Source organism: Camelina sativa, chromosome 13, assembly GCF_030686135.1.
Source record: "Camelina sativa cultivar CO46 ecotype springtype chromosome 13, ASM3068613v1".
NCBI classification, from domain to species: domain Eukaryota; kingdom Viridiplantae; phylum Streptophyta; class Magnoliopsida; order Brassicales; family Brassicaceae; genus Camelina; species Camelina sativa.
In genome coordinates, this window is record NC_141892.1 from 20,481,384 (window position 1) to 20,497,615 (window position 16,232).

The 16,232-nt window shown below is 34.1% G+C and overlaps 1 pseudogene; it reads left to right on the forward strand.

Moving 5' to 3' along the window:
* Positions 1–5,834: 5,834 nt before the first annotated feature.
* LOC109128368 (putative F-box protein At3g23950 pseudogene) lies at positions 5,835–6,569 on the forward strand (annotated as a pseudogene).
* The last annotated feature ends 9,663 nt before the right edge of the window (positions 6,570–16,232 follow it).

The window sequence follows — 16,232 nt, forward strand, 5'->3', positions numbered from 1 at the left end:
TAGGCTAGGAACGTAAGTCTCTGGCACTAGTTGGTCAGACATTTCATCAAACACCTTTTGGGTGTGGAAATGTCTCGAACCTAGTTCCAATTGATCAGAGAGAAACTAGCATTTCTAACACTATTCCAGAAGGGAATCATAAAAATCAAAGCTTAAACCCTCTACATCCTAAGATCCTCCACCTAATCTATCCCATCCTCAAGGACTCTAGCACTACTCAGATCTGGAAATCATTATCAAGGATGCAAACACAGAAAACATTGAACAAAGCATAATAAGATAGACAAGAATAATATGAAAAACTTTGTAAAAGAAATCAAATGCAAAAACTGAATATTCTCAAAGATATCGGAATACAAAGTCTCAGAACGTATTTGGTGGCTAGGTAAAAGATGAGATAAAAGATAGGATGTCTGAGTAAAAACTTAACAAAACGTATTTATAGTAAAACATGGAAATCTTTAAAACATAAAACGACAATATAGAACGTCGGTTAGGGAACCCTTCTCGGACGGTCTTCAGAACAAAACCAGAACGTCGGTTTAATAGCGTCGATTGAGTCGCGTCATGAGAGTGTTGATCGAGTCGGGGTCTAGGACGTTTGATCGAGAGGTAGCTTGAAATCGTCGATCGAGAGGCAGCTCGAAATCGTCGATTGAGAGCTGCTGATCGAGTCGCGTTTGAAGGTGCTCAGGTGCCCTCCTGAGACGTCTTGGTCGAGTCGCTGCTAACATGTTCGATCGAGTGGGAGCTCTCCTTTGCGTGCAGGTCGAGTCGGAATTCAGAACGTACGTGCATCCACTAAAACAGTGATAACATTTGAACCAAGCCTCCGATTGGCTTGAAATCAACGGCATTGGAAAGATGACTCGATTATCTACAACTTTATGAAGATGTTAAAAGCTGAATCCCAAAGTGAAATCATCACTCGACTCGATCAAAGACGAGGAAGGTTGGGTCGCTGGACTGCTCTCCTGCTCCATGTTTGCTTTTGATGGTTTGGACATTTCTTAAAACACCTGAAATAACTCCAATATGCAAGATTCATGCAAAACCAATGCAAAGACTACCTAAATATGCATATTATGCAAAAGAGACTGAAAACAATGCAAAACAATGAGTTAAAACATAATGAATGGGAAATGCATGATGAAAGAGTGTAAAATATACACATATCAAAAAACGATCGCTTTAACTATCACCGCACAAAGGTAGATCTTCCTGAGGCGGTCTGGAACGCCCAACGCTGAGCAAGCATATGTTAAGGCTTGAAGTGCGCCCGCCGATCGCAGAAATACCTCGCTCGCCGGACTGAGGGGGGGGACTATTGTTGGATATGGGATGCGCCCAATATGCCACTCGGCCCAGCAAGACTTGCTAAACTTGTTAAGTTGTGATTTCGGCCCGACAAATTTGGGAGAAAGTCCACTAACCTTCGCAGAGGGTAATTTCGAGAATTCGCGATGAAAACCCTAGGTAGCCCTAGGTCAACAGTCGCCTATAAAAGCAAAAAGCATTTATTGGGGTCAGAGGGGAGACTCTCGGACATGATCCAAAGAGCAACACTTTGCATCAAAAGATAGTTTATTGCCATTAATATATTTCATTTTGACCTTCGAGATAGTGATTTTTCTGGTCGTCAACTTGATTGTAGGCTGACGAACTCTCACACTTTGTAATTGACGACCTCATTTCGTTAATAAAGTACTTGCTCCATTCTTTCCTCGCAAAATCTTATTTATTATTATTGTGTTCATCCTGCTACAAACAGTTTCGATCGCGCCACAGGGTATGAATCGTAGCTTGGAGAATGTATCGAGCTAAGAACCACTCTACTTGGTCTTGCCACCTGTTTGACACAAAAGTGATAAGAGATGACCAATCCGGGGTATAACGTATGCCAAAAATGTTGAATGCTAATGCTTTCCACACGTCAGCCGCATAATCACATGAAAAAAAAAACAAGTGATCACGGGTTTCAATTGTGGAACGGCATAAAACACACGTCAAATCTGCACCCACATTCCACTGGAGCATACGATCTACGGTAGACAACCTATTTCGAATTGCAAGCAAAACACAAAAGGTGAATGTAGGTGTAGCATGTGCAAACCAAACTCCCTCGTGCCAAGCAACTCTATTCACACGTGTGCGAATATGATTCCATGTAGCTGAAGTAGAAAAACTTGACCTGAAAATATCATCTTTCCCTCCAGAGAATCCTATCACCCTCCTCTGAACGATGTGTCCATGCTTTAAATAAAGCCTCTTCAACAGAGTTGAGAAGAGCCACACGATGTCAACGCCTCTTGCGATTTTTCCTTGCTTCTGCAACAGTAGATTGCTTGGCAATTCCCAAATCAATCACCCTGCCCCCCAACACCTCATCTAGCCTTCCAAGACCAGACCAATCATCAAGCCAAAAAGATGTATGGTTACTGTTTTGCATTTCAGACTTAAGAATGTTTTTGCAACCTCCCTGTACTTAAGCAACTTTCTCCACAATCAAGAACCAAGACTAGTTGTTTCTTTGATGGACCAAAAAGACTCCTGCTTAAGTAGATCTTTGTCCACTGAACCCACAATGAATTACCATGGGAAACAATCCTCCATATCAACTTCAAACAACACACATCATTTGCTTCCGTAAGAGATCGTAGCCCAAGCCCTCCCTCTTGCTTTGGCTTACAAATATCCTCCCATATGCTACCTTAGCTTTGGACGCATTCAGCGCCACACCTTACCAAAGTAGAGCAGAATACAATTTGTCAATCTCTCGTTTACAGTGACGAGGGAGTCTGAAAGCGGAAAGCCAGAAATTGCAGATACTCCATAGAACCAAGGTGATCAAGTTTAAACGGCCTGCGTAGGAAAGAAATCGAGAAGCCCATGATCCTATTTTATTCTTTATCTGTTCAAGAAGAGGTTGTGTATTTGCAGAGAAGAGACGTTTTGTGACCAGAGGGAGCCCTAAATACCTGACTGGAAGTGTTCCCACCGCAAGCATAAATCGATTTGCAATGGCTTGATAAGTCGACTCTGATATTCCTGCTAGATACACAATGGATTTTTCCATACTTATTTTTAAACCTGACAGTATTGCAAACTCGTAAACACCTCCACATTACCTTCAATTGATCACAACTTTCCATCAGAAAAACTATTATATCATCAGAAAACCTAAGATGGGTTAAGCTCATGTTACGACATCGCAGGTGATACCCAAATTTCCTCAAACCAGCAGATCTATTAAACATTTTCGACAACACATCCATACAGATAACGAATAAGTATGGTGACAAAGAGCAACCCTGCCGCAAACCTCTTGAACTGTTAAAATAGCCTGCTAATTCGCCATTTACCTCGACTAAAAAAGAAGTTGTAGTAACACAAAGCATGATCAAATGAACAAATTCCTAAGGGAACTCCATGGCGGTTAAAACATTCTTGAGGAATGACCATTGTACCGAATAAAAAGCTTTTTGATATGTCTATCTTAAGAGCATAGCGACCTGAAATGGTGTCCTTATGATAGTCCTTGACTAGCTCGGTGACAAGCAGAAGGTTCCTCTATCAACATTCGATCTTTCACAAAAGTTGATTGATTGTCCACGAGAAACTTTGGCAACACCCTCTTCAACCTCTTAGCCAGAATCTTTGATATGACTTTGTAGAGAACATTGGAAAAAAAAAGTGGGTCTATAGTCCTTCGTTTCTCTAGCCTCCAGTTTCTTAGGTATAAGAGCAAGGATTATTAAGTTAACACCTTTTGGTAAGAATCATTTTTGGAAAAAAGATTGAACCGCCATTGTAAACTCACTACCAACAATATCCAAAACAGACTTATAAAACTCTGTAGTAAACCCATTTAGTCTAGGGGACTTTTCATTCGACAGAGTAAAGAACACGTGTTTGAGCAGTTCTTTATCCCCCTCAGAACAACGGAAGGACAACAAAGCTTGCAACACAATGCAAGAATTCTCGAAAGAACCTTTTTGCTTCCTCTTTTATGTCATCAGAATATTGCGTCACAGACCCATCTGGACGTTGAAACTCCGGGATAGTGTTTTGCGCTGCTCTCTCCCTAACAACATGGTTAAAAGTTTCATTATTTTGATCACCAGTCTGCAACCAATGCAACTTGGACCTCTGTTTGAGAAACTGCTCCTCGATAGCAGCCACCCTTTCCCAACGATTGAAGGCTGCAGAATCCTCTAAGGGAGCTTGATGAGAGGGATTATTTAAATTGGACTCCTGCTTCTGAAATAAAAACACATACGCCTCCCTCGTCCGTTTGATCAATTCACCCATTTTATCCTTAGCCAATGTGCGAATCAGAGGCTTAAGAGCCTTTAGTTTCTTAGTAAAACGAAACATAGTGGACGTAAACATGAAGGTAGGTTCTGTATTATTCAAGGTTGTATAATTTCAAAGTTGCATGCGATATTTTGTTGAGTAACTAAGTTGCTAAGCACAAGTAGTCGATTTACCACAAGAAAATCGAGTGTTTTGTAGGTCATGTCCAGTAAATCATAGAGATTTCCTCATCTAATTTCCTAGCATTAATTGATTCATGATAACCTGAGAATTCTTGTAGCCCAACATTTTGTAGATTGATATTTCAATTGCTTATTCCATATTTTTTTATCTTCGTATAGTAAAATCCCCAAACAATTTTTTTTTCAAAAATACCCTTTTTTCTATGTCACTTTTCAAACAAAACCCTTCCATTTTCAAATACCCTTTTTTAATATATGAAATGACTAATTCTAAACTTTAAAACCCAAATACTAAACCATACCTTCTAAAATCTATACCCTAGTTATAAATAGAACACAAACCTAAAAGAAATTCTAAAAAATAATTGAACATATTATAATTATGTAAAATAAGGTAAAAATGAAAATATTCAAAAAAGGATATTTTTAAAAAAAGTATTTTTCAAAAAGAATATCTCGATAAATATATTTCTAACAAATTCTTTTTTTTATTATTTTATCTTTATATTATGTCTATAGGCAAATCTCAATTTTTCCGTCCATGACGTTCCTTTGGTTACACGCTATGATGATATTGGTCCACGATTTAAGTTTTACTGTTCATGACACAAGTTTTGGTCCACGTTTTTATGGCTTTGGTCCAGGCCATGTTTTGGTCCACCTTTTAATGTTTTTGGTCCACGCCACACCTAGCGTGTAAGACAGCCTGTCCGAAAAAACTCCAACACAAACCTCAACACTGACTCACCGACTACATCCCAACAATGTTGATAGAATATAGGTTGAAAGCCATTTGGTCCTGGAGCTTTAAACCTACCCATACTACAGATGGCCTTCTCCACCTCTACAGCCATAAAAGGTTTATTTAAGTAACCTCTCTCCTCCATAGTGAGGTAAGTTAACCCCTCTAGATCTTGGTAACATATCCCCATCTAAATCCACATCATCCAGAGAGTACAGCTTACTAAAATAGTCAACAGCAAGCTTCTCCTCACCATTGGAAACCCAACAACCGGAATCATCTTTGAGCATGTCAATACGATGAGAGAGTAAAATCAAATTTAGAACTTTTGTAATGTGTAGGTTAAATATATATAACTGATGAGAGAGTAAATTGAATGTAGAAGATTACAATTGATATGACTATGAAATATTTTTTTATCTAGTAAAATAATTGTATAAAATGTAATAAAAATTTGTAATCATTATGTTTTCTATTTTACAAATAAAAAAGAATATTGATAAATTTACATGGTATGATGGAGAATTATATATGAATCAAATCTTTTCGACGACCTAATGCAAAAATTTGCGAGAGAACCCTAAAACTCTAGAATGGAGAAAGAAAAAAAATTGGTGGTTCATGAGGAAGCGTTGGTGAACATTTTGGCTCGTTTATCATTGAGGAGCCTTGCGAGATTCATATCAGTGTGCAAAGAATGGAAATCGATAATCAATTCTGAGTTTTTCCGAGAACTCTATGAGTCACTCAACACGTCGTCGTCCTCCTCCGTGTCATGGTCAATCATAAAGAGAAGGAACCAAACACTGGCGTTAGAGATTGTAGGACACCATGGATGCAAGAGATGGGGACTTACGGATTCCCTAGGCTCTTACATGCATCACAAATCCGACACACCAATGAGGAAAACTTGTGTCTTGAGCTGCACGGATGGAATTGTATTACTTTATACCGAAACCATCGAAGGTGCACCAATGTATCATGTAGGGAACCCCTTGTTGCAACAGTGGGTTCAAATCCCTTTTTCTCCACATCTCACGGTTTTTGATGTCGTGAGGTTACAGGAGAACATTTTTTTCTGCGACATTGGACTGGTAACAAAGATGGAAAAGGGTATTGTCGTGGGTTACAAGGTAGTGTGGATATTGGTCTCATTTGTGATATTTGCTAATCTAAGTTTTTTGATATATTCTTCCGATACAGGAGAGTGGAAAACTGAAAATGTGCATTGTCTTCGTTCCATGCTATGGACTAGACTAAAGTATACGGTTTCTTTGAACGGGATTCTTCATTGGAAGTGTGCATTGTCTTCGTTCCATGCTACCTGAACTTCTCTTTATCATGATTCATTAAGGAGAGATTCAGCCGAAAATAAATAATCTTCACTGCTCTTGCAGATATATTTACTAAAACATTAAAGCCACTTGATGAGTGTGGAAGGATCCCGATTCTGCCCAAGTAAAAAAATTCATAGTTTGGAGTGGTTTTGAGGAGATCAAGACCAGACCTCAACACACAGAGAATGCTCAACCCTGAGAACAAAAAGAACATGCTACATTTTCTGAAGGTCAAGGCCTATTCTTTGACCACTCAATAGGAACCTTTCCCTTTTCAACAAATTTTAAATTTTTCAATAAGTTGATTGATATTAATTACCATAATTCACCATTATCAAAATACAAATCTGTGATTGCTATAATCATTTGACCAAATCTCCAGATTGGTTTTAACTATCGAGGCCCTAAGCTATCTCTTGTTTTTTTTTTTTTTTTTTTGACTAAATTTGAAATATTCATTAAAAAAAAGTAAAATTTGAAAGAACAATTAATAGAACAAGTAAATAGGATTTTTATCTTTGTCTTTTTAACGGTGGAAGCCTATAAATCTAGATCTAGACCGTTTTGTTGAAAATCATGTCATCTCTGGTTCTTGAAGATGAAGATTTGAAGCTCTGAAGTTACAGATCGCGTCAGTGATTATCTGAAATTCCGGCGATTTAGAGTTTTCTGCAGGCGAAAAAACAACCGGCGACGATGATCGGCGGTAGCCCCTGTTTCTTCCTCTTCGTCACACGTGTTTTTGGCTTACATCCTTTCTGCAACACGTGTCATGTATGTTCAATGTTGATCTTTCATTTTTCCTCGGAGCGGTTTAGATTTTTTAGATTTAATTTGGGTTTCCTTTTGGGCTTATGTTTGGTTTGATGTTGTTGGCTTATGAAATAAACAAAGACACAATTGAGAAGAAAAAAAAGAACAAGTAAATAGAATCCGCATAGGAAAAGGAAAAATAGTATACTGTGTATTTGTTTTGTTTTTTTTGTGTGTGTACTAATATAAAACACATGAAGTAAATGTGAAAGCAAAAAATAATCCCTAGTCTTTCGTTTTTCTTCCAAATTAAGAATCACAAGTGAAACGATGATAATATGTCCCATTTACCGCCCCGAAGTGGTAGAGGAAATTCTCTATAGGGTTCCAGCCAATTCTCTTAAACGATTTACATTTACTAGAAAACGTTGGAATACTGTTATACATTCAAGATTGAGGTATGGGTGGCGACCAGATGAGACCATGGTCTTGTCGTGGGAAAGATTTTTAGCAATAGATATTTTTAACAAATATATCTTGTCGTGAGAAAGATTTTGTACGGTAATCACGCCTGAGTTACGGTATGTTGCGGCTGAGTTAAAGAAAAATAGCTGAGTTATGAGCAGCCTACTGACTTAAGAAAATGTTTTATCGCTTGCAATCTTCGAATACATACAATATCTCATGGAACTCATCAACATGGTGCCACTTACAAGGAAGATACCTGGTGCTTCGAGTCACGTTCGTCCATTTCGCAATTTGTTCCGTCCTTGCAAGTCATACCTATATAGGATCCCAGAAGGATATTAATCTAATTCATGCTCTATATATTAATAATTTTATTTTATATCCTCTCATAGTCTCATTGCATCTTCTAGTGCATTCAACGGATTTTCATATGATTGTTTATTGTTTCTAGACAGAGCGTGTTAGTCTTTTTTTCCAAAAACTATTTACTTCTTCATTTTGATTCTCCAATAAGCATGCATATGCAAACTACATCTCTCTGGTTTTCGTATGTTGTAGCTACTATTGATAGAAAAGTGTTTTTGATTTGTTTGCATCTGCAAATTATATTTATATATATATATATATATATATTAGAAATCATCCCGTGTTACACACGAATTTAGCTTACAATGTTGTTCAATTTTAGTAATTTAGAAATTATTAGTTTTTATTTGTTTACCCAGCAATGGTTATTATTGTGATTTTAAAAATATATTGATCATTTTAGTTTTTCTGGATTGATTTGTTTGGTGTATCTTGAGTTTTCCTTTTATATATAGTGTTAGACTATTTCAACACATGAACAAAATTTTGATTGCATAGTAGAGTGTGTAGTTTTTCTCCTTTTAGATTTTTAATACATATTAGAGCATGTGCATTGGTGAGAGATTCATTAAGTTTCTCATCATATAATATTATTTTGAAATGTAGAGAAATTTGAGAACATCTTTCTAATATTGTAAGTCCTTTGGTGATTTTCTCTTCAATATAATATTTTTATTTTTAATGTAACTTAATATTTGTAATATAATTTTATTTGAATACATATGTTGTTATTTTTCTTTGCATTTGACCTTAAATAATAAAGGGAGACTTGCAAAATTAGACTACAAACTTGAGTCAATTGCAATGTTAGACCCCTTTTTTTCTCTCTCCAACATTTGCCACTTTCTCCCTATTAAATCCTTGTCCATTCATTGTATTCACAAAAATGTCATTATTTCTGATTTATTTGAATTTCTTGCGAAAATGTTTATTACATCCATATCCTCATTTTCTTCTTTTATTTACGGTTGTGCCACCACCATCAATTTTCCAAAAACCATGAACAACCAAATTTGAAGCTGTTAAAGCTTCAACAACCTGAATTTATAAGCTTAAATATCACCCAATGCTATGAGAACTTCATTTTCTTCCATCTCCTCTCCATTTTAATCCAAGAAAATTTGCAAGTGCATTCATCTTGTTATATGTCATGATTCTTGGATAGTGATTAAATTGGTGCTGGGTTTCTTCTATGGTGACTAAAGACGACGTCCTCGATGCTTGACATTGCGAAACAACCACTGATAAGGTTACTTTCCGGTAGATTTCGTGATTTTCCTTGATTTTTTTGCGAAATTAGACTTCATTTGTTAGTCTAATCGTCATAATATCATGTAAAGTCTACTATGTTTTCAATTTTGCAATTAAAAATTTATCGAGTTTCGAGTCCGTAGACTGAAATTTCAGTCTCCTTAATTTCATTTGAAAACAAAAAAATATGGTTTAGACTGCATTATAATCTTTATGTCGAATACTTCGTTTGCAGACTACTAAGGTGTATTTTTGCAATTGACCAAATTATTGACTTTTTAGTTATGACTGCCGAACGAAGTCTTCTTCCGATAATAAAAGAGTAGACTTCTATAGTGGCTATTTTTGGATTTGACCAAAATATAAAAACATTGACCGTAATATTATAGATATAAAATTAATTAGTTGAATGCAAAAGAAGTCTACTAGTTAAAAAATTAAAATGTTGGTCAACCCCAAAAATGACCACGGCACACTGCAAACGAAGTCAACATTCCTGGAGACTTTGTACGTAGTCTACTTGGCGAAAGTCAAACTTGGTCAATTGCAAAACTAACCACAACGAAGTTTACTTTTTCTATTTGACGGATAGATGAAGTCTACTTGTTAGCTAGAAGTCTACTACAAAGTCAATGGTTTGGTCAATTGCAAAAATAACCAGAGTAGATTGTAATCGAACTTAACTTGTCGAAACTTTCTAAGAAGTCTACTCTGTTATATGTTTTTAATTGCAAAACTGACCAAAAAATTAACAATGGAAGACAACAAAAGAAGTCAACTATCCTAGTAGACTTCATACGGTGTTTGTTTATTAAATTGTAGTTGCAAAAATAGACCACACAAAATAGACTTCAAGTGAAGTATCTTCATATAGGCTAGTTTATGTCTACAATGTTGACATCAACATGAAGTCGTCATAAATTGAAAGCCAATTTATTGCAAATTGGTGAATAATTTTTAAGATTTTCTTGTTGTATTCTTTGATATATGTTATGTATTTGCTTCTATATGTTTTGGACATGATTATATATTATACATATGGAGAAATCAAGTTTTTGGTTTTCTTAGGCAGTTAGGTCATTAACTTAGACTTATTTTGGAAGTCAACGTGTTCGCATAGCTTGACGACTATAGATAACTCTGATTCAATCTCACAACTACGTGTTCGCATAACGTTGTTTTCTTTCCTTTAGTCTGAGGACGAGCGAGAGAAGTGTGCAAGGACTGTTTACTGTACTAACATTGGCAAAATGGTAAAACTTATCGAATTTAGTCTGGTGATTTTCTAATCGCTTGTTTCCATTCATGAATTTCGATTATAGTATTTGTCCCTCGTTTATAACAATATTTGTATGCTATGACTCTTTGCGTGTATTTTCAGGCAGTAAGTGCAGTTTGATCAAAGGACTCGGTTTCAAAACCTTGGATTGAGAAGAAAGGACTGTTGATTTCCTTAACCGGTTTGTTGGGGCTGTCTACTGTACTTTATTTGATTATAAGTTCATGTTAAATCAACAATAAGCAGTTCAATTGTGTGATGAAAAGACCTTCAATGTAATTAAGTAAATTGACATTATTTCTTTGTTCGTTTTGGCTTAATGTTTCGAATCGTTTGGGTTTAAGTAAACCATTAAAAATAAGTACAAATTTTTTTATCAATCAACCACAACAAGCGACTCATACGCTTCTCTATCTATTACAGCATCCATGATCATCATAAGGTCAATCTCTCCAATAAAGAGTACTCTGAAACTAAAATTCCAATAAAAATAGCCTAAAGAACCACATATATAAATTAGAAGACCTTAAAATACAATTAAACGATAAAAAAATTCACAGGTTTTGGAATCACGACCAAATGTGAATACCATAATCTTGCATTGTTAATATTAACCAAACAAAAATTGACGCGAATCCAAGAGATACCTTCTGTATATCTTCAATCTCGTCTTCTCTGACAGATATGAAGTAAAGGGGCTATTTAAAAAAGGGCACTGTGGTAATCTTTTGACAAGGATACTACAGCTGAAAAACTAGAGCTATTTTATAGAGAATATCTCTTGCCTGCTTAATTTTTCTCATCATTTGACAAGGATACTACCAACATGAATAATTATCTCAACCAGATTCATATCTTGGAAGCCTACTAACTTCAGGTTTTGATGTTACAACCAAAGCAGACAACATGAACACACAAAAAAAAAAATCACGTTATAACAAAAACCCAAACACAATTTCACGTTATAACTCAAATTCGACCACAATAGTTTGATTTACACCGATGAAGATGACGACAATTAAGAAGAGGGGACGAGACCGAGAGTGGGTGAACGAGACAGCGACCGAAGAACAGCACATAGATCTGAGAGGGAAAACTAACGGAGATCTGCAGAACATCAAGAATTAGATCTTTTAATTAAAATCCAGAAACTGCAGAACCAAAACCAAAAACGAATCTAAGTGATCTAGCCGCCGTTACAATCTTCAGATCTGTCAAAATAATATACCACCCACACATTAATACACTGACTAACGAGAAGCAAACAACAAAGCATCTTAAAATCATCAAAATTCTAACAATCAACAAAGCCTCTAACAATCATTAATACACGAAGGAGAAAAAGCTTACAAGTTACAATCTTATAGATCTGAAAATTTCAATTAGGGATCGGAGTACCAATAGCTTATTGTAAGGCAAGATCTCAGAAAGAGAAACATAGGAGAAGACAAAGAAAAGAAGAACTCGAGATTAGGGTTTGGACAGCTAAAAGGATCACCATGTTTGACAGAGAGAAGAGCTGTAGATGCCGAAGATGAAGAAGAATGATTATGATGATGATTTGTTGAGAGACAAGATTTTTTTGGTTGTAGAATCGCTTATCCCCAGAGAGAGAGAGAGGCGAAAAGTGGAAGAGGAAGAAATGAAAGTGATTAGGGTTAGGGTTAGTGAAAATTTGGTATATATAACTCGGTTAATTAAAACTGATGGTTATGCCCCGCCGAACCAAACTGAGCCGGTAACCAAATTACCAAATTAATTTAGCCGATCGGTTTGTTGATCCTTTCACAGATCCAAAAACTGAACATCTCGGTTTAATTGGTTCGATTCTCTCGATTCTGACCGGACGCCCAGATTATTAATAGTTGATGACATAACAAAGTCAACCACCAATAGTCTACAGAGAAGTATACTTAAGCAAACCTTAAATCAAATAATTTTAATCTAATCAGTCTTTCTTCCCTTAATTTGACTCGTTTATATGTAAATTTATTTACTTCAATGCAGGAAATCTATGTGGTTATTCTTTGTTCAATAGGTTTACCAAATTATTTTTTATAAAATTTTAATTAAAATTTAAACTATAATTTAGGAGTAGACCTACAGTTATGTCTTCACATATACTCAATTTGTAATCTACCTTAAATAAATATATTGCAGACTTCCTCCGGGTTATATCTGTCATTTCAGCTTCTGTTTTTTATTTGGTCGTAAGGGAGTCAACTGTAATTTCAGTACCCTTAGTGGTTATGTTTCTCAAATGTGGAATATAGGGTCTACTATTGCATTCAAGGCCAAATAAAGGTATACAAAATGCAATTGTCCCAATAATAAATACAAAATTACTAATATTTTAAAATATATTAAATTGCTTATTAATTATATTTAATTTTATTAAGTAGTTATATTTCATATCATATATGTATTATCTATAATAAATTATATATACTAATATAGTTTGTGAAAGTTTCACGATACTAAATTATATGTTAAACCTTGAGAACCAATTTTCCCTTTTTCAATTATAATAATATTATTCTTTTTCATTTATTTTAATTATTAGAAACTCTATGATGGTTTAAAAATTACACTAATTTTTGGATGAGTATAAACATGCAATGGTTTTATTTCATCATCATTATAGATGCAATTGAATAAAATGAATAATCATATTTGTCGTATCTACTTAGAAGACAAACCGTAGGATATTATAATGTCAACTGTCATAATAATAAAAAAATTTAGAATGTAAACTATTATATGTGAAAGTGGAAAAATATTATAGGAATTTTTTGTTCTTTTATTTCTAAGATGGTTAATTCTAAAGCTATTTGATACTAAGATTCTTAAAAATATATGATACCAGTATACAATTAACATATACTACTCAAAACTATAGAAGTCAAATTAATCATATATAGTATAGAAAAATGCAACTCGTATCATACTATGATATAAAAAGACATCACAAGCTTAACAGCATGATTTTTTAATGACAGTAAACATACAATTTTCCTTTTTTATAACAGTTTTAAATACGTTTTTTTTTGCTGAAAGATGAAGACTACTAAGAAATTAAATTTACAATGGATAAACTCATATGCATCGTCCAATAAGAAGAAGTTTTATCCTGCTTTACCACATGAATGTCCAAAAAAAAGAAAAAATTAAAATTCTAAAATATAAGAAAGGACATACATAAATTATATGACATCCATAATTGTCGGACCATAGCTCATGGAGAGTAGGAAAGACATACATAAACACTCTAATGAATAAATAAATTTGTCTCGCATAATTTTTTTCTATGTAGTATTAATGTGAACAACAAACATGATAACCTGCAAAAATAATTTAAAAATTATTCAAGATACCTATTGAAATTTGGAAAGATATACAAAAATAATATAATTCTTTATATGAACCTAAAGACTGAAATTAAGTAATAATATCTGAAAATTGTTTTAAAAGGAGAGTAATTAGAGATTGAATTCTAATTTCATGGAAAACAGAATGATTCTAATTTTATGGAAAACAAATTGGTAAGGTCTAATGGGAAATAAATGAGTAAGTATTTCTCAAATTACTTACGGAAAACATCCCACCATTAGATTATATAAGATTAAAGGCCATAAACTAAGCATATATGAAAATCCAAAATTTTATGAATTTATAAGAGAATTTTGAGAACACATAAATATCCCTCATTCTAACATAATCTAGAATCATTTCTTGTCCATGAATCATTTATAAGATTGAAACCCAGAAATAAATTTTATACATAACGTAGAATCCGTTGTTGCCCTTAATCATACATAAGATTGAAACCTATAATTTCAAAATTTCAAAATTTCAAAATTTCAAAATAAACTATAATTAGTTATTTTCCTAGGATGAAATGTGAGGATTTTTTTTTTGTTTTATGGACCTCTAATTATTTAGGTCCAAAGTACAAATGAATTTAATTAATTAGGTCCAAACAATAAAAGAAAGACAATTGTTAGATAGATAACATGCCAAGTGTCATCTCCTTAGCAAAAGCTGAGAAAAACCTTCTCATATTAAACATCACACCATTAGAATATATAAGATTAAAGGCCATAAACTAAGCATATATGAAAATCCAAAAATTTATGAATTTGTAAGACAATTTTGAGAACACATAAATATTCCTCATTCTAACATAATCTAGAATCATTTCTTGTCCATAAATCATTTATAAGATTGAAACCCTGAAATAAATTTTATACATAACTTAGAATATGTTTTTGCCCTGAATCATACATAAGATTGAAACCTATAATTTCAAAATTTCAAAATTTCAAAATGTCAAAAGAAACTATAATTAGTTTTTTCCTATGATGAAACGTGAAGAGTATTTTCGTTTGTTTTATAGATCTCTAATTATTTATGTCTAATTTACAAATGAATTTAATTAATTAGGTCCAAACAATAAAAGAAAGACAAGTGTTAGATAGATAACATATGTTATCTCCTTGCTTAGAAAAACCTTCTCATCACCACCTAAACTTGTGGTGGTGCGTGACTACGCTGTCTTCTCTCTCAATTTGACTGCTTGCCAGTTACTGTCATAGTGTTGTGATGTTACTGATATGACTCTCTTGTACTTGGATGAAATCGTTCAAACATGCGGTGGTGATATTCAATTCGTGTTTCCATCTAATTCACGACACACACTTGTATTTCAACAACATGTTGACCATAAAAAAAAAATTAGGTTGTGAATCATGTATATAGTTGCATGTCAAAGCCATTATGTAGTACTCTTATCTAGGGATGTTAAAAGTGGGTTAAAACCCATTGGGTACCCGAAACTCATGTTTAATATAGGGTTTCCGGACCCGTTTTTCAGTCAAAAAAAACTGGATAAAAAATGGGTGGGTACCCAAAATAGGATAGTCTTACACGGGTTTACCCTATCGGATTATAGGTACCCACGGGTTTTTTAAACACTTTATATTAAAAGGACTTTATATCATCTTTTTCACCTGAAAAAAATTGAAACATGAGCATATAAACCCTAATTCTCAATTGGTTCTTCTTACCCAATTCAAGTTTTAATTTTGTGAATCTTAATATTGGTTTCTTACTTTATATCTTAAATTCTCTCCCATCTTACTTTATATCATTCAGTTTTTTTTTTTTTTTTTTTTAAAAATGTGTAAATCAATGTTTTATTTAGTTAAATTGGTGAATTGTGTTTATTTTGTTTGATTTACAATTTCTTATTTTACATATAAATAACAAATACATATAAATTCAGAAAAAACAAAAAGCAAAAAAATATGGGTACCCATGGGTTTACCCACAAAAATTAAAATTCATTCGGGTTTACCCACAAGACATAAAACCCGTTAGGGTTTTTTGAATTCAAATTTTTTCTGGGCGGGTTTTTTTCGGGTTTGGGTCAGGCTGGGGTTTTTACCCACCACAACACCCCTACTCTTCTCTAAAAGATAGTTTGTCAAAAAAAAAATGGACCGAAAATATAATTATTGATGAACTAAATGACCAAC